Raw genomic sequence first — 19,679 nt, 5'->3', positions numbered from 1 at the left:
TTGTGATTATTCATAATAAAATGTTCTGAGGCAGTGGCTCTCAATCCTTGCTGTCCATTTGAGTCACCTTGAAAATATGTTTAAAATAACATCCTGGGCTACACCTCAGAGGAACCAAATCAGAATCTATAGAAATGGGTTCTAGGCACCTATGGTTTTTCAAAGCCCCTCAGATAATGCAGATATACCAAGGGTTTAAAAACATCTGCCTATGATATCTGTAGAAATAAATGGCTAAGAGAGAAGATAGGATTGCTGGAAGAGAAGAAGTCAAGAAGCCAGAGTATCAGAAGGATAATCTATATGGACACTGAAGTCACCAGTAATTACAAAAGTGAGAATGAGCCCAGAAGTAGTCTAGACATAGCAATGAGAAGCAAAAAGACAATCTTTGTTCTCAGTAGGAGAAGCCACCACTAAAAAAACTCTATAAGGAAAGAAGTACCCTTTGGAAGAGTTAGGTTTTCAGTTAGAGCAAGCTATAAAGGTATTGTTTAGAGAAGAGATTAAAAAATAAAGGGAGTTTTGCAGGTGACTGACAGTGAGCCCCAGAAGGCACAGGGAAAGGAATCCAAGGTCACGGAGGGGTGAAAATCAGGGTCAGAAAGAAGAGATGAAGAAAAGAGAAGGTTCTGACCCCACTAGTGAATAAGGTTAGGGAATCTCAGAAAGCAAGCCATGATATTTTTTAATACTACAGAAAAACCAAAGGAAAAAAAAGTTCTGTGAAGTTAGAAAAAGATTTCCTGAACTCAGCCACATTCTAAAAGATAAAAAAAAAGGGGGGGTGGGGCTGGGGTTGTAGCTCAGTGGTAGATCACTTGCCTTGCATGTGTGTGAGGCACTGGGTTCGAATCTCAGCACCACATAAAAATAAATAAATAAAGATATTGTGTCCATCTACAACTAAAAAAAAATATTTTAAATAAATAAATAAATAAAAGATTTTAAAAAATAACAGTAACTTCAAATAAAAATGTCACAGAATAATACCAAGGTCAATCTCACAAAAGTTGTTATTATTGGAAAAAAGAGAATAAGGAACAGAATCACACTCCTACAGATGATAAATGCATGCCAGATCAAAATTATAGCAATTATTTCAAAAGGAGCTAAAAGGTCTTATGAAAATAACACAAGACATGAAACAATGGAAGTAAGAATTATAAAACTCATGAACAAGAAAAAATCTTACAACTCAAAAATATAAAAAGAGAAAAGTTACATATACTGAAAACAGAAAACAGACTGAACACGTAGATAATAGGAGTCCCTGGAGAAGAAAATTCAAGCAAGAAATAAAACAAAAAGTAAAACAATCATTTTTTCCTAATATGAAAAAACATTTTAAACTACACTTTGGAAAACTACAATGTGTACCTGAGAATATTAACTCAGCATTCTGAGTTAATGTCCAACAGTCCATGTCTAACAGGACACGTTTTGGTAAAACTAGTAAACTTTATAAAATGAGTAAAAAAAAACTGATATCCCAAAGAAAGAAACACAGACCTCTACAGCCAGGAAATGAGAGATGAACTAATAATTTAGTTTCTCACAACATGAGAGAGAGAAAGTATATAACAAGATTACACTAATAATCTTGAGGCACAGAAGGATGGTAAAACTACATGTGTAGAAGATAAAAGAAACAGATAAAGAAAGGAGAATCAAACTAGCATCAAACTTACCCACTGCACAAGATGCCTGAAATGGCACAACTTGTATATGCTATAGGAAAAAAAAGGAGCACTAAATCCAGTCAAGATATCATTCACTGATCAAGATAAAAGAAAGACATCCTCATTCCAGTAAGAATTCAGAAATTATGCTATATAAACCCATTAGTAAATTATTCTGAAATTTTATCAAATGCTTTTTTGTCTTTTGATAAACATGAGACTCATTTTTCCAATATTGCTTTACTCCTAGAGTTTCAGTAGGCAGAACAGATACAGTCAAATCAAAGAACAGTATTAATACTACAGAAAAAAACAAAGGAAAAAAAGTTCTGTGAAGTTAGAAAAAGATTTCCTGAACTCAGCCACATTCTAAATGATAAAAAAAAGGGGGGGAGGGCTGGGGTTGTAGTTCAGTGGTAGATCACTTGCCTTGCATGTATGAGGCACTGGGTTCGAATATGACTCATCCTGGAAAGGGAATAGAAATGGTTTCAGATACTCATATTATAAAGAACACATAATTTTGCCAAGAAGCACAACAAGAAAGACCTCAAGAGATTCAAGGCTGGGGATGTAGCTCAGTTGTTGAGCACTTGCCTCACATGCATGAGGCACTGGATTGAATCCTCAGCACCACATAAATGAATGAATGAATGAAATGAATAAAACAAAGATATTGTGTCCATATACAAATAAAAAAACATGTTAAAAAAAAAGGTTCAGGCCAACATTTCCAAGGCAACAAGGAAGAATCTCTAAGGAGGCCAACAAGGTGCTCATTAAGTCCAAAGCAATCAAACACAATATCTTAAAAGGTACAAGTCCTAAATTGAACGTCGCCTGTATCATCTATCACAGTCTCTGGAAATATGGTAAAATCTATACTGTCCATAGTACCAGGTTTTGGCAACTAAAGGCCAGTAGTGAGGACAAGACAATGTACAAGGGTCCACAAAGTCCCCCCCAGCAAAAGATTCCAAAATAAAAGACTTTTGTCTATCAACTTTGAGGATCAAAGAACCATGCAAATTTTAGACTGCTGTTCACAGGGGTGGGCAATCTCCTAATGCCATTTTGAACAAATACCAATACAACATCCCTCAACTATCCCTAAAAGAGAGTAATAATAATAATTTTAATCTTAAAATTTGGTCAATAAAATATTACAATTTTAATGCTCCTGTCTCCTTGGAATAAACCTGCTGTATCATGATCTTATCTTTTAAATATACTGCTGAATTTATTTTGCTAATATTTAATTTAGAATGTTTGCTTCTCTGGTCATAAGACTGGAATAATGCTTAAAATAATAAAAAAAAAATCAACATCCATCATTTAGGTAGGAACAGAATAAATTATGGTGAAGTATGCTTTGATATATTCAGCTTTTCAAAATTAATTAAAAGTCATGATATACTTTTAAGTGAATAATGCAAGTTACTAAGCAATGTAAATAATATGATCCCCAATGTAACTAAAAACAACTGTATATGTGTGTATATATGATTATATGCTCTTGAGAAAAGAGAAAAACATTGAAAAATACTCATTAAAGTGTTCAATCCCTATTACTGGGGAAAAATAATACAAAACAGGAATTTGTCAAACAGTGTCTGGATTTTAAGTTTATGGTTATTAAAAGACTTTCTAAGCTCTTCTCTTATCAAATATTTCATAAGAGAAAATTTGAGGATACAAATAAATCAGTACTCAAAGTACCATGGGTTTTATAAATGCCTTGCAATGCTGAAAGGAGAAAAAAATAAGAAAGAAAAGCTGGACTGACAATACCAGTAAAAAATCATGAGGCAGTGTTGGGTGAAGCACACATCAAAAAAGAGAAATCTAGAACACAATTCAAAGTCTAATAAAAAAATCATCATTTATTAAGTACTAATTGTCATTTCATCATCATGAAAACCCTGCAAGATAAGTTTCTGGCCCTTCACAATAAATAAGTGACAGCAGTAATTCAAACCCATTTTTATGATTCAAAATTCATACATTCATGTTTTTTCTATTATACAATTGGTCTTCTCTTTTTTAAACTTTTTTATTTTTTCTTTACTTATACATGACAGTAGAATGCATTTATGCACTCTGATATATCATACATAGATGGGATATAATTTCTCATTTTTCTAAGTGTACATGTTGTAGAATCATATTGATCATGGAGAATATCATGCTAAGCGAAATAAGCCAATCCAAAAAACCAAAAGCCGAATATTTTTTCTAATATCCCAAAGTTAATTCACAATACAGCAGGGGCAGTAGAGAAGAATGTTGTTACCTTAGATTAGGTAGAGGGAAATGAAGGGAGGGGAGGGGAGGGGAGGGGAGGGGAGGGGAGGGGAGGGGATGAGGGGATAGGAGAGACAGTAGAATGAAACGGATATTATTACTTCATGTATATATGTGACTGCATGACCAATATGGGATACATTCAAATTTAAAAGCTTCTTCTCAGCAAAGGAAACAATAACATGAGGAGAGAGCCTAGACTGGAAGAAAATCTTTACCACATGCACCTCCGATAAAGCATTAATTTCCAGATATATAAAGAATTCAAAACACCAAAAAAATAAATAACCCAATCAATAAATGGGCTAAGGAACTGAGCATACACTTCACATAAGAAGACAATCAATCAACAAATATATGAAAAAGTGTTCAACATCTCTAGCAATTTCTCTAGAGAAATGCAAATCAAAACTATACTGAGATTTCATCTTGCTCCTGTCAGAATGGCAATCATCAAGAATACAGGCAACAAGAAATGTTGGAAAGAATGTGGGGGAAAAGTACACTCATACATTGCTGGTGGGACTGCAAATTGGTGCAACTATTATGGAAAGCAGCATGTAGATACCTCAGAAAACTGGGAATGAATCCACCATTTGACTCAGCTATCCCACTCCTTGGTCTATACCCAAAGGACTTAAAATCAGCATACTACAGTAATGCAGCCATGTCAATGTTTATAGCAGCTCAATTCACAATAGCTAAACTATGGAACCAACCTATAGGTGTCCTTCATAGATGAATGGATAAAGAAAGTGTGATATACATATATTTTTTCATTCATTGGTCTCCACTTCATAGAAACTCAAAGCTTCTTACGACTGAACACAGTATTGGCATTCTATAATATAGGAATGTCTGAATAACAACTTCCAAAGGAAGTCTGTCTTCTTAAAACTCTAAAAAGAAAGAGCTTAGATACTGATGCTGAAGCAGGATTGGTATATATGTGGTTGTTTGGTTATTTGTTTATGTGCTTTAGTAAGTCTTGATTCCATGGGTCCACAAAAGCTAATTACCTTCTTTCACCCTAATTCATAATCTTAGGGACCCTAACAGGATTCCATGGAATTTGAACAGAAATAGAATTCTATAATACAACAAATCTCTCTCAAGCATCCATAGCTGATTAGCTTTGCCTTATCAAATTTCAGCAACCAGAGCTAGAAATTGTGAGACACTCCCCCTTCCCAGTACAAGATTAAGAACAAAGGGCTAAGAAGAGATTGCCTTCATTTAGGTAGAGGATATTTACTGAGATCTGAAGCAGCTTCTCCAAACCTAAAATGACTAAATCACAATATCTACACACCCACTCTCATCTCCAAGTTTCATAAATGTAATCTACTTAAAAAACTGACCTATAGGTGGAGAAAAGGGGATTCCATGGCAATAAAAAACTGGTGCCGTATTTCTTCTTGTTGTCAATCTTTGTGATCAAATATGTCATTATAAGACAATGCTAGATGGTATTTAAGAAAAGGAAGTAATAAGCATGGCTACCTGGTCTAAGGATGAATGTGAAATAACTAATTTTCCATTATTACTGTTTATATGTGTTTTTCCTTGTGAATTTTATGTCTGTAATACTTGCTGATGTTTATAAATGAACATATAAGTCATTACATTCCTTCTCAAAACATCTTTGCCAAATAAAGAAAACAGTAAAACTTATCAATATTGGCTAGTAAAACTTTAGAAAAGTAGAAAATAATAATACTATACTACACAATTTTTAAAACTATATTTCCCCCAAAGTAGAAGAAATACTTAGAACATAAAATTCTGAATTCAATTTTAGCTTTTATTTATGGAAGAAAATTTTCACCCTCAAGTCAAATACAACAAAATTTGTACCTAATAGGTGGTCAATAAATATCAAGTGAGTGAATATGTTAATATACTCCATAAAAATCCCCCAATTTTTCCAACATAAGTACTCCAACAACTCATACTTTACACATAGTATCTGTTTAACAAGCTAATATACAAAATCCAGGTATATAAAAGTATAACAACAACGTTTTTTGTGCAAAATACGTGATAGACTGAAATTTGACTAAAGAAAAATGTTCTTACATGCTGTGCTCCAAACCTCTTACATGGGATACTTCTTTGAAAAAGGAATAGAATCTAATAACACACTTTGTCAGAAACTGAATTCTTCAGAGGTAGACATAATAAGAGTATTGTATCATCACGGGGCTCAATAGGGGTCTGTCAGATAAATCTATACTAAGGCAAGGTGACCAATTTTCTCTTAATAAATAAATGCAATTATTCCCTGCAAAAGCCTTCAAAGGACAAGGTGTAGCACAGCTCATAATATTCAATAAGTACTTAATGAGCACAGACTGTGTAATAGACCAAGAACCAGCAAACTTTTTCTGTAAAGAGCCAAATAGTAAATATTTAGGCTTTGCAGGCCATATGGTCTCTATGGCAACTACTCAAGTCTGCTGTTGTACCCCCAAACAGCCACAGTCAATATATAAACAAATGAGCATGGCTAGGTTCCAATAAAACTGTGTGTGTTTCACACAGAAACCTGAATTTCCTGTAATTTTCACATGACACAAAGTATTCTTTTTTAAAAAAAAATTTTAGTTGTAGATGGACAGAATACCTTTATTTTATTTATTTATTTATTTTTATGTGGTGCTGAGGATCAAACCCAGTGCCTCGCATATACCAGGCAGGCCCTCCACCACTGAACCACACCCCCAGCTCCAGTATTCTTTTTTTTTTTTTTTTTTTTTTAATTTTTTATTGTTGGCTGTTCAAAACATTACATAGTTCTTGATATATCATATTTCACACTTTGATTCAAGTGGGTTATGAGCTCCCATTTTTACCCCATATACAGATTGCAGAATCACATCAGTTACACATCCATTGATTTACATATTGCCATACTAGTGTCTGGTGTGTTTTGATTTTGTTTTTCATTGAAAAATGTAAAAACCAGTCTTAACTTGCAGGCCATACCAAAACAGATAATGGACTGAATGTGGCCCATGGTTTGCCAACCCTGCAATATACAAAGAAAATAATTAGGCTAAAGTTCACGCAGAGAACCTTTTTTTTTTTCTTTTTTCTTTTTTTAATTTTTTATTGTTGGTTGTGACGCAGAGAACCTTTTAATCTTCCTCTTAACATCACAGAAAACATAAAAAAGAACAAAACCTGATTTATTTTTAGGGTCATTGTTAATTACAGTCTAGGAGTTACTCTGAATAATATTTTAGATGGTATATACACACACCTATACAAAGATAAATGCATATATGCATATTTCTCTAAATCCATCTCCTAATGCCTAGAATTTCTCCAATTCAATGAGAGATGAGGTTTCAATGGCATAACTGATATAACTGTCAATAATCTTTACTCAATAAATAAATAATGAGTACTACTATATACTAACTATCCTGGTGTTGAAAATCACCAGATGCAAAGGTAGAGGATAACATGTCCAAGCCCAACTCAGGGAGTAAGCAAACCTTCTTCACTAAAAAGTTAACTATTTGGTCCAACCCATAATTGTTGAGAAAAAAATGCCCAGAGAACAAAGGAGAAGAGAGGAAAGGTTCACGAAAAGAGGACTTCATATAAAAAATTATGAAAATGTAAGAGAACATTATATTTTGAAGGAAGCACAGGTAATTCAGAATTACTGAGGAACAGCTCTGAAGATAAAATGACACGAAATGAGTCTAAAGAGGAAGCAGGGAAATGACTATGAAGGACCTTACATAGTTTGCTAAGGAGTTTCCATTTTATCTATTCAGTAATGAGAAACCACTGAAAGATTCTGAAGAGTAACATTATCAGCTGACCATTTAAACAGCTCACTCTGGCAGCAATGTGGAGGTATGTATGAAAGAAAGGGACATAAATTTGGCATAAAGAGTAAAAGTGTCTATGAAGCAAATGGATTTTTTAAAAATCCATCAAAAAGTTACTGACTGTAACACAACTGCTTACTTTAGATAACTGACATGAGACTGTCTCAAGTTTTGATTAAAAAAGAAAGCCATTTGAGAGGTGGAGAAAAGAATAAAGAAAAGCCATGATTATGACTAACACCAACTTAATTATTTTGCCACTTAAACTTAGTCATGTTTACTTTCAACTATTTCGAGGGCAAACAGAAGCTGAACATTACAAGATACCTGTGTAACATGTGGCCCCTAAGAAAGCAATTTATCTGACACCTGTAACATCTGCAAACAGCTTTTACAGATTTATGAAGATTTTTTAAAAATAAACTGACCTGAACTGGGAATGTAGTTCAGTGGCAGAGCACTTGCCTAGCATGCATGAGGCCTTGGATTAAATCCCCAGCACTGCAAAAAATACAATACAATAAAATAAAATGACCTAATAAAATAAATTTGCTTCCAAATAATATAACTACTTTGAGCTTCTCATAATAAGAAAGGTGCCTACCAGAAATTTTTCAGTTACTGCATCCTCAATCTGCTTTAGCCTTCTAAAACTCAAGACACAAATTTCTTATTCTTCATTTAACGTAACCTTGAATCTTAAATATTTAAAGTAAAATAACTTCTAAAGAAAGAGAAAGGATCACTGAGTCAAGAAATACAGCTCTATGTTCTTAATCTTTTAACACTGATTTCCATGACTTTTTAAAGAGATTCCTCAGGGACACTTACTACTCCTCACTATATATACATCTCCTCACTCATCTTTTTTTTTTTAATCTTAAACAATTTTCATCTGATAAGTTACCACAAAAGATGCTATTCAAGTAAATCAAGTAATAATTCTCATATTATTACAATGAAGTCTAAGCTCTTTTATTCAGCACATTTATGTAATATCTTCCCTTCAAATAATAACAGTATTTGATGATTACAGGCACATAAAACAAATATGACAATGCTAATTATCAGTTCATTCAGAGAAAACAGAAGTGTCCAAATAATTAAACTAGCTTCCAATATATGTTACCTTTATCAGACTAGCACTAGAAAAGTAAACAGTCGTGCATAAAAGCTTGTTATAGCTCCTTGAAATAAAATCTGGATACTGTCAACAAAAATATTCCAGCTAACGTGTGATTCTGGGTAAATGTAATCCAGTGTAATTCAACAAGTATGCCCAATCAGTAACTGATTTAATTTTAAGTTTATTGCAAGAGGAATATGACAAGGAGAGAATTTTATGCATTTCTTTTATGTACACTTATTCTATCATATATCCAATAGGCATCAACTGCCCTAATATGCCCCACTTGGAACTACCAGATTAGTACATTCCTTTCTAGAGTCTACATGTCTTTCCTTAAAATAATCCATACAGACTCATTTAGAAAATACTAAAAGAACAAAGGCACTTATGGAGAAGACAGGGAAAAGGAGAACTAGCATGGAAGAGTCAAGAATCAATGATAGGAGAGGGAAGAATATGTTTAACAATGGCAGTAAATTTGTATGATAAACCTGGAAAATCAAATTAGGTTTTACAAGTGAAGTATTCTAAAATGAACTACCAATCATTACAAATACATAGTATGGTCTAAGTCTACATTCAACTTATTAAGTATACTTAAGTATATAAACATATATCCTGAATAAATTTTAGCCATAATCAATAGATTATATTGAATTCTCATAATATCAACATGTAGAAAAAATAAAAGTGTTTGGCTACAAGAGACAAATGATTCACAGTATAAAAAGGTTTCTATAGAATAGACTGGCAGCAACAGTTCAGCTAAAAGAAGAAAATAATTATTATAATTGTGAGAGGTAATGTTCGATTTCTTAAAATGGGTAAAGGATGAGTGTTGGCTGTATTCTTTATAGCTTACTCATCTTTACAAATATTATTTCTTTTTTTATTTGTTTCAATTAGTTACACATGACAGTACAATGATCTTGACATATCATACATTTGAATCAGATGGGATATAATTTCTCATTTTTCTGAGTGTACAGGTTGCAGAATTACATTGGTCATGCAGTCACGTATATACCCACAGCAATAATAATGTCTATTTTATTCTACAAATATTATTTCTTATATAGTCGATATCTACAAAACAATGTTTAAGTGTTAAAAATCTGAGCAAACATTCGTTTGTGAAAGAGTTAAATATATACAACCATCCAATCAATTTTTGCTAACTACTTTTTAAAATAAAGATAATAAAAATGTGAGGAGGCCAGAGAAATAAAAATTTCTCCTTAATTTTCCTGAAGAAAATTAACTGTAAAGGTTTACTGGTGCTTTTAAAGAAATCATGTGTTTTCTGTCACACTGCTTCAAAGTAACTTTTTATGCTAAAGTTCCTTCCAAAACCAAACACCCTCACAAATATTTCCTCAACCACATAAAAAGTACTGACACTCCTCCATTCATAATCCCACAAATAAATTTAAAAACAAATTCCTAAAGAGAATGTTCATACTATAAATAATAATATTTTGTATATAGGCTTAACATTTATGTGAATTTTACTAGGTTTATCCATATCTTTACTTTTTATTCTATGGAGTGCACATGCGTTTTAATTATTCCTTGTCAGTACTAATTTGAGTGAAAAGACAATATAGAGTAATGGTGAAGAACAGAGAGTCTGGAGCCAGAATTCCTAAATTGAAACCCAGCTAGGTGCTGTGGATATAGCTCAGTGGAAGAGTGCTTGCCTAGCATGTATGAAGCACTAGGTTCAATCCTCAGTACACATAAAAATAAATAAATACATCTACAACTAAAGGGAAAAAAAAGAAACAAAACCCAGCTCTTCCACTTCTTGGCTATATAATCTTGGACAAGTTATTTAACCTATGTTTCAATTTCTCATCTACAAGAAAAAAATAACAGTGGGTACCTCATAAAATTATGGAACTGATTAAAACAATGTACAACAGGGCAAGCACAGAGTAGGTGATAAAAAGTGTGAACTATTACTACTGGTAGCAATACCCTGCCTTCCTGAACACTAAAAACATTCTTAGCAATTTGAATTACTGACTAAAATCAGATACTTAAATTAAAAATAGTCATTAAATCTGAGGACTGATTAACAATATGTTTAAATCCTTGAAATTCATAAGAGAATAGGTAATTAATAATCTACATAACCAATCTATAAAAAACAATCTGAGAGGACTGGTTCCCAAAAGTGCAACTATCCATTTCTTCCCTTACACAAGGGGGCAGTGATAACAAGAAAAGAATGGGACTCTGCAATACCTCTTCCTACAGACAGTAGGGGGTGGCAGTACATATGGCTTACAGTCAGAACAAAACAGGAAGACCCAACAGAACTGCTCTTTATTCTTCTCTGGCCCTCTCATCTCTTCTTTAGCCTCAACAGAGCCTCAAGGTAAGGGACGTATCTACAGAAAAGACTAAAACCCAAAATTAATCAGCAGGGAAAATCCAATTTTGTCTTTAAAGCAAATGATCTTCAATGGCTGAATTTGGAAGCAGAAGAAAGCCAATCAGTATGAATTTTCAGATTATCTGACAAATTACTATAATAAGAACAACATTCAGCAAGAAATTCAATTTCTCTATAAGAATTATAATATACCAACATCTCATCAATAATTAATCCTAATGAACACATCCTGATATTTCTGCTTTTGTTTCATAGTATACATTGTATGTATACATGTTACATTAAATAGCTCATCTAGCTGTCTTTTGTTACTTCTGAAATTCCAGCTATGTTCTAACAATCCTCTCAAAACCCAGATGTTCTTAAATGGAAGTCACAATGTTTTGCAGCATCTGAGTAATTTCATATATATGTATATGTTCATATATATATGTATATGTCAATGGGTGGGGGGACAGGAAGGAAGAGAAAAGGAATATTTAATGTTTTTTTGTTTTGTTTTGTGTGTGTGTGTGTGTGTGTGTGTGTTTGCATTCCTAAGATGATCTACCTGGAAAATACTGCAAGAAGCACTCCACTGACAGTGTCCATGTTGTTGCTTTTTTATGCCAATTTACAGTATTCAATTCTCTTATTTCACCATCCCAACACTCAGAATACAGAACAATATTTCACTACTGCCATTCTTTGTAATTAACTATTGCAATAGCTTTTGGCTCCAACCCCTCAAAATGCCTGAAAATTTATCCCTTTTGTTCAACCATATTGTTTTGTTTTCCTCGTTCCAGTTATTTTCACCTGTGTAAAAATCAAGGCAAGGGCCCAGATGAAAAATATTCCCTTTGCCTAATCATCTTGAACTCACAATTATGGTCAAGATGTTTGGTTTGTTTTGTGGGTTTTTTTGTTTCTTGGGTCCCCCCCCCCTTTTCTTTTCCTGGAAAGGAGCACAGAAGAGAGTAAAAGACACCAAATCTTCCTAATGTTAATTATCATTGTTTATGTTTTGTGAAAACCATTTTAAACATCCCACACCTGGAACAGAAGACAGGATACAATTGTATCAGTGCTTGCGCCCTGACATTATTTTAGCCCTATTTTTTCTTTCCTATCTCATCTCACAATCAGACACAATTTGCTTTTTGCTTTCACGTGGGCACTTATCCCTATTTTTAAAACAAAAACAAAAAACAAACAAACAAACAAAAAACTCTCATAGCTCCTCTGGATTTCCTGTGGTAAAATATCTAGCAATGAACCCTATTAATCTTTTATTGTACTACACCTCCTTTCCCAGAGGAATTATTAATATCACTTCGATCATGAATTTCAACGCCCCATAGGCCAGCCCATCCTGTGCCTTACCTGACACATTTCACAACTACTTTTATGCTGCATTCTGGGGGCACATTTTGCAACTCGTTCCGCACGACATTCCCTGCCACGTTTAGCAATCTGCCTCGCATCTATCTTATCTTGGTCCCCGTCATCCAAAGACTGTCAAGTACCAAATTCCAAGACACCTTCGGTGACAGCGAAGTGGCCCACCCCGGACCCATCTGGAGGCCCCCTCAGTGCCACATTGGCAAGATCCTTCCCCACCTTGGACACTCAAGGCACTTCGCTGCCCATTTCTCTGCCTCCCCTCTTGCCCCCGCCCCTCTCCCTGGAGCTGGGGCGTCGGAGGCGAACGCCCCAGTCACCGTAGCGACCTTTCCTCTCCCGGCTCCCCGGTCCCTTACCTGCCGCTCTGAGGGGCTCGCTGCACCTCTGGGTCAAGCCCCAGACCCCGAAGTCTCTGGTGAGAACCACGCAGCGCGTCCGCGCCGCCCGCGATTCCCCGGAGCACCTCGCTGCCCTCCGACGCCCCGCCGTGGGTTTGCGCCCGGGAACGGCGCGGCGCGGCCTCGCGGCCGGCGAGCGCAGCCCGCGGCGGTCCTCCTGTCAGCCACGGCGCGGGGGCAGGCTCTAGCCCCTCAGCTCCGCGGCGGCGGCGGGCGCCTTGCTCCGCCTAGCGCGCGGCACAGCCAGGAGGTGAGCGCGAGGGGGATGGGAACGGGGGTGGGGCCGCCCGGAGGAGGCGCGGAGGGCGGCGGCGGCGGCAGGGCAGCGCCGGCGGCCCCGGGCCCTGCGCTCCGTGCGCTTTCAGCTTGCCTCGCCGGGCAAGCGGCTCGCGCGAGGCGGCTGTGCCAGCGGGCCCCGCCGAAGCAGCGCGCCTAGCAACCCGCGCCGGACCGACCGCTCTCTAGCGCCGCCGCCGCGCCGGGGGCGTCGCACCCTCCGAGGCCGCCCGCAGCCCCGCCCCCTCCGGGCCGGGTGGGGAGGAGCGCGAGCGCGGAGGGAGAGCGCGTGCGTGGGGGCGCGTGCGTGGTGGAGCGCGCGCGCCCCCGCCCCCTGCCCCTCCACAGTTTGAGGGTGGGGAACGGCTGGAAGAGGGAGGGGAGAGTAAACCCCCTTCTGGGCGGAGAGATGTGCCTTTGGCGCTCCAGGATGTCTAGGCATTTCTCGCTTCCTCAGGGGGGCTTTGACTGGTGGGGTCGATGGCTTTCGGTGGGGAAGAGGAGAGGAAACTCAATAGCTGACAAGGCCCTGCAGGGTTAAGCTCCGCCCCCAGGGATGATGTCACTCTCGAGGTGGCCGGCGCTGTCACGTGCGCCAACTTCAGGGCCTGACCTGCTCTTTCCTGGCCAGAACGTTCCTCAAGACTTCCCCCACTTCATCACTTTTAGGCACATGTCACTCCTAGAATCATCGAAACCAACAAGTGTCAGTTATTTTTCCCCTGATTCTCAGCTTCAAAATGCCACAGTTGTCTGTGATGGGAAACAGAATGAGGACCAAATGGAGGGAAGCAATGTTGGGGGGATGGAGAGAGAAGACGAAAACTGTTATCTAGATTATTTGCCGAAAATTCAGCAACCATAGCTTACAAGCCTGAAGTAAAGTTGTTAACACTGCTTTTGTCACTGCCAGGGTAGATAAGAAGTAATGTGGTTTTAAGAGCTAACCAGCAAGGAAAGGAAAGACACATTAAAGCCTTACTGAAGAAAATTTAAGTTGTATTTGTCAACTCAACCCTACCCCAGGGAGACCTCCTTATGTTTATTCTTCCTTTCCTTCAAATCAAGAAACACCCAGTCAACTTTGCAAGATATTTGGAACATTTTTTTTCCATGTGCCCTAAGAAAATGTAAAGCAGTCATTACTGCATAGTCTGCCTGACTGATCTTCCCTTCCATAAAATGAGATGACCTTTCATGGTCATCCACTTCCTAATGAGTAGCCATGATTGTAAATAGATGCACACATTACATCAATCAAGAAAGCTGTGTCCGTGGAGTTTCTAAGGGAGGGAGATTGGCTAGTTTGAAAACAACCCATCTGAATTTACCCCATCTGTAGCACTTCATTCTGAATTTCTTTTTTTACCCCAGTTGATTCAAATGTATGATACGTCAAGATCAATGTACTGTCATATGTAACTAATAAAAAATTAAAAAGTTAATTTAAATTTTCAATTAGTATTAATTTTAGAACAATACAAGAAATTGAATATGAATCCATGCCGAACAGCTAGTCTCTACCACATTGAATGCTTGAAAAGTTAGCTTTAACTATAGCTTTAACTACTGCTAGCATGATAAGGTGAATGACTGACATATGGAATCTTTTGGTGGTAACTCCAAAGAGTTAGATTAATCCAACTAAAATTTATCAACCTATGGTGACAGAGACAAGGTAGTGACTATTTAGGAGGTAAATGACTGAGGAGGGTTAGGAGGGGGCCTTCTGGTTTGCTGAAAATGTAAACTATGACCTAGCTAATGGTTACAAAGGGATAAGCTAAGGGCACTTTACCAGTGAGCTACATCCCAGCCTTTTTTATTTCGAGACAGGGTCCTGATGAATTGTCTAGGCTGGTCTCAAACTTGCAATCCTCCTCTCTCAGCCTCCCAAGTCACTGGAATTACAGGTGTGCCCCAGGAAACCTGGCTCCTTCATCTCAATTTTAACACACATTTTAACACACATTTTGTTTTAACTTACAGTTTTACACACAAAGAAGCATTACAATGCCATCACCACTGGAACCAGAAAGCTTAGATTTGATCAGTGTCACCCACCACTTAAGCTATGTGACCTTGAGCAAGTCTCTGAACCTTATCACCATCTATCTAATGTGGGTGGTGATACCTCATAGGATGCTGATAAAGATTAAACCAAATTTTGGCAAATATTTAGCACTGAGCATGGCACACAATAAAGTGCTCAGGAAACAATAGCGATTATTATGTTATTCTTCTTACACTTGAATTTAACCTCTTTAATTCTCCTCTGGTCTTTTTTATTTATTTATTTATTTTTAAGATTACTTTGTATCTAAGCCTTTCCCTGTGAGTTCCACTAAGGCTAATAACATTCTTTCCCTGGAGAAATAACAAAAGGCAGTCAGGGGTGTAATATGTTGCTTTTCAAACTATTTCAGGTGGCAGCACCCAGAAATTATGGTGTTCATTGTAAAGCACCATGAAATATTGATAGATTTAATTCTGCCATATGGACTTGACACAATTTTACCAGCACTAGATCTGGCCCAATTGTGTTTATGCAGATTGACACATATTTTTAAAATAATGTTATTTTTAAGAAATGATGTCTGTGTTTTTCTTTTTAGGTTTGTTTGCAACTTTTTCCACAAAGTAGGAAGTACCAAAAGCTTAATAATAATTCACAAAATGAAATGTTTAAACCCATTTTCCTGAAAATTAGGAAAGCACTGTAATCATCCAATTTCAGCAGCAGAGTTCATTATTGGATTTCCCCATAGTAAGCTTTGATAACCATGATCCACAGGGTCACTTGCTCTGCTAAAGGAACTCTGAATCACTATCCTCATCATACATCGAATGATCTTTCTATTGCTAGTCGTTTCCAAATCCCCTTTTCACACTGGGCACTGCCAGTACCCACTGGAAGGAACTCATTTTTCTTGTTTTGATCATTCAACAGGTTTCTATTCAGCCTATCCTCTTCCACATAGTTCTGTGAGGACTTACATTTTGCTACCATACTCTAACTTTGTGGAGGAAACAGTATGTCCCTGACAGAGGTGAGGTCCCCACAGAGGTGGAGTCCAGCAGGGACAGAGAGCTACTTTATAGAGAGAACTCTGTCCTCAGCCTCTCTCCCTGCTTTCCTTTTCTGTCACAATACCTGAAATTCTGAGAATGCTAATTGCTTTACCTATTAAAAATCCATTCTAGTCAAGATGAAATTTTAATATATAACTTAAACTTGGAAATATAACTCCTGCTATGTAAGAGGAGTGTGCAAATAAATATCTATAGAGTAGCCCAATCTTAACCTAGATCTTCTCACTTATCAGTGCCATCTCTAGTATTCCAAATGCCCATTCTTGCTCTTTCGACTCTGTACAATCACCTCTGCATGTCTTCCTTCTGGCACCTCCAAGTCTCTTTGAGAAACTATAAGACCTTTATCTATCCTTTAACCTGAACTTTCTCAAAGAGTAATAAAATCTGCCACTGATGGGCAGCAAATATTTCACTAACTGCCTTATGTATGTATATACTACATTATTTAATCCTTGCAACACCCTATCACTATCCTCATCATACACCTAATGATCTTTCTATCAGGTAAGTATCATTACCTCAATTTTTTAAATGGGGAGGGGCTCAAGAGGTTATAACCAGCATAAGGTCACACTGAATAATGGGTCAAAGTCACAGACATTAATTTTATCCTCTATCGGTTACCCTCAGGATAGTGTTGTATAAAATGCAAATGAGGGGCTGGGGATGTGGCTCAAGCGGTAGCACGCTCGCCTGGCATGCGTGCGGCCCGGGTTCGATCCTCAGCACCACATACAAACAAAGATGTTGTGTCCACCGAAAACTAAAAAAAATAAATATTAAAAAATTCTCTCTGTCTCTATCACTCTCTCTTTAAAAAAAATGCAAATGAGAATACAGAATACATTTTTAAAGTCAGCCATTTTACAATAAAAGTATTCTGAAAAGCTGATGTAAATAAATTTTTTTCTCACTGATTGTTTTTCATAATCTCATTTCTTTTTGATCTGCAATTGATGACTTCTGATGCAATAGCTTCTACATTTTCCCCATCAACTCCCATCTCAGACTTTTGATGAATATTTAATAATTACTAGACTAACAGTTACTAACATTTCCACATAGAGGAGCTACTAGTTAAAAGAAGTTTTTTGTAAATTCCTTCTTTGTAAAGTGAAAAGAATTAATGTAAATGTGAATAAGCAAACTATCATATACTTCCCACTGACATTTATAAATGTTTGACAAGTATTTGTACCTACTGTATGTGTACAGCTGAGATAACTGCCATAGGGCATATATAATTGATTTGAAGAAAATCTTGCCTGCTAGCCCCACATAATCTATTTGAGAAACAAAATGCTTAAAACATTTAAATATTAACATAGTATATGATAGAATTAAGTGTCAACATGAGTAAAACAGGAAATGCTGCAATAATTCACAAGAAGGAGAGAGATAAATTTAGAAGGAATGGTTTGGGACTGCTTCTCAAGGCAAGTAGAATAAGAAAAATGTGTAAATGGAAAGGAGAAGGAAGGGAGGGTCCCTGGGATGAAATAAGATTAAGAGGAGGGAATAAGATAATAACCTCTTGGGCCAAAGAATGGACTCCTTTTGGAAATGAGTTTCTTTTTAAAAAATTGTATTTCTTTGGATTGGGGCTTTGGCTCACTGGTAGAGCTCTCATCTCCCAAGTGTGAGGCCCTGGGTTCGATCCTCAGCACCACATATTAAAAAAAAAAAAAAAATTAAAGGTATTGTGTTCACCTACAATTAAAAATATATTTTTTAAAAAGTTATTTGTTTATTCTAATTTGTTATATATGACAGCAAAATGAATTTCAATTCATAGTACACATAAACAGCACAATTTTTCATGTCTCTGGTTGTACACAAAGTAAAGTCACACCATTTGTGTCCACATATTTGTGTCCCCTCCGTCCCCTTTGCCCTATCTAAAGTTCCTCCATTCCTCCCATGCCTCCCCCCAAATCCCCATTATGGATCAGCATCCTCATATCAGAGAAAACATTTGATTTTTTGCGATTGGCTTGCTTCACTTAGCATAATATTCTCCAACTCCATCCATTTACTTGCAAATGCCATGATTTTATTCTCTTTTAATGCTGAGTAATATTCCATTGTGTATATATACCACAGTTTCTTTATCCATTCATCTACTGAAGAGCATCTAGATTGGTTCCACAATTTAGCTATTGTGAATTGTGCTGCTATAAACATTGATGTGGCTGTGTTCCTGTAGCATGCTGTGTGTTAAGTCCTTTGGGTATAAACAGAGGGGTGGGATAGCTGGGTCAAATGGTGGTTCTATTCCAAGTTTTCCAAGGAATCTCCATACTGCTTTCTAGATTGGTTGCACCAATTTGCAGTCCCACCAGCAATGTATGAGTGTACCTTTCTCCCCACATCCTTGCCAACACTTATTGTTGTTTGTATTCTTAATAGCTGCCATTCTGACTGGAATGAGATGAAATCTTAGAGTAGTTTTGATTTGCATTTCTCTAATTGCTACAGATGTTGAACCTTCTTTCATATGTTTGCTGGTTTATTGTATATCATCTTCTGAGAAATGTCTGTTCAGTTCTTTGGCCCATTTATTGATTAGGTTTTTGGTGTTAAGATTTTTGAGTTATTTATATATTCTGGAGATTAGTGCTCTATCTGATGTGAGTGTGGTAAAGATTTTCTCCTCTGTACTCTATTCACCTCACTGATTGTTTCTTTTGCTGAGAAGAAGTTTTATAGTTTGAATCTATTCCTTTTATTGATTCTTGATTTTTTTTTCTTGCACTATAGGAGGAAATCAGGGCCTAATCCAACATTATGAAGATTTGGGCCTACTTCTATTAGGCGCGGGGTCTTCTATTAGGCACAGGGTCTCTGGTTTAATTCCTAGGTCCTTAATCCACTTTGAGTTGTGTTTTTTACATGGTGAGAGGGGCTTAATTTCATTTTGTTGCATATGGATTTCCCATTTTCCCAATATCATTTGTTGAAGAGGCTATCCTTTCTCCAATATATGTTTTTGGTGCCTTTGTCTAATATGAGATAACTGTATTTATGTGGGTTTGTCTCTGGGTCCTCTATTCTGTACCATTGGTCTACAAGTTCATTTTGGTGCTGATACCATGCCATTTTGGTTACTATTGCTCTGTAGTATAGTTTAAGGTCTGGTATAGTGATGTCACCTGCTTC

At 36.8% G+C, this 19,679-nt stretch overlaps 1 protein-coding gene across 7 annotated transcripts in view; it reads right to left on the bottom strand.

Moving 5' to 3' along the window:
- Positions 1–13,437, bottom strand: part of Tanc2 (tetratricopeptide repeat, ankyrin repeat and coiled-coil containing 2) — a 467,438-nt gene extending 454,001 nt beyond the window's left edge. For 2 of the 7 annotated variants that reach the window (XM_046460981.2, XM_046460989.2), the window contains exon 1: positions 13,107–13,437. The gene's annotated coding sequence lies outside the window, so the exon portion shown is untranslated. Of the gene's footprint in view, positions 1–8,262; positions 8,336–13,106 lie in introns of all 7 variants that reach the window. The other 5 variants (XM_046460952.2, XM_046460997.2, XM_046460959.2 and 2 more) reach the window with 3 other exon arrangements.
- Positions 13,438–19,679: the final 6,242 nt, after the last annotated feature.

This window comes from Marmota monax, unplaced genomic scaffold, assembly GCF_021218885.2.
Source record: "Marmota monax isolate L192 unplaced genomic scaffold, Marmota_monax_Labrador192_F-V1.1 WCK01_AAM20220418_F8-fsc00319, whole genome shotgun sequence".
In the NCBI taxonomy this organism is placed as follows: domain Eukaryota; kingdom Metazoa; phylum Chordata; class Mammalia; order Rodentia; family Sciuridae; genus Marmota; species Marmota monax.
This window is presented reverse-complemented; position numbering and strand designations above follow the sequence as displayed.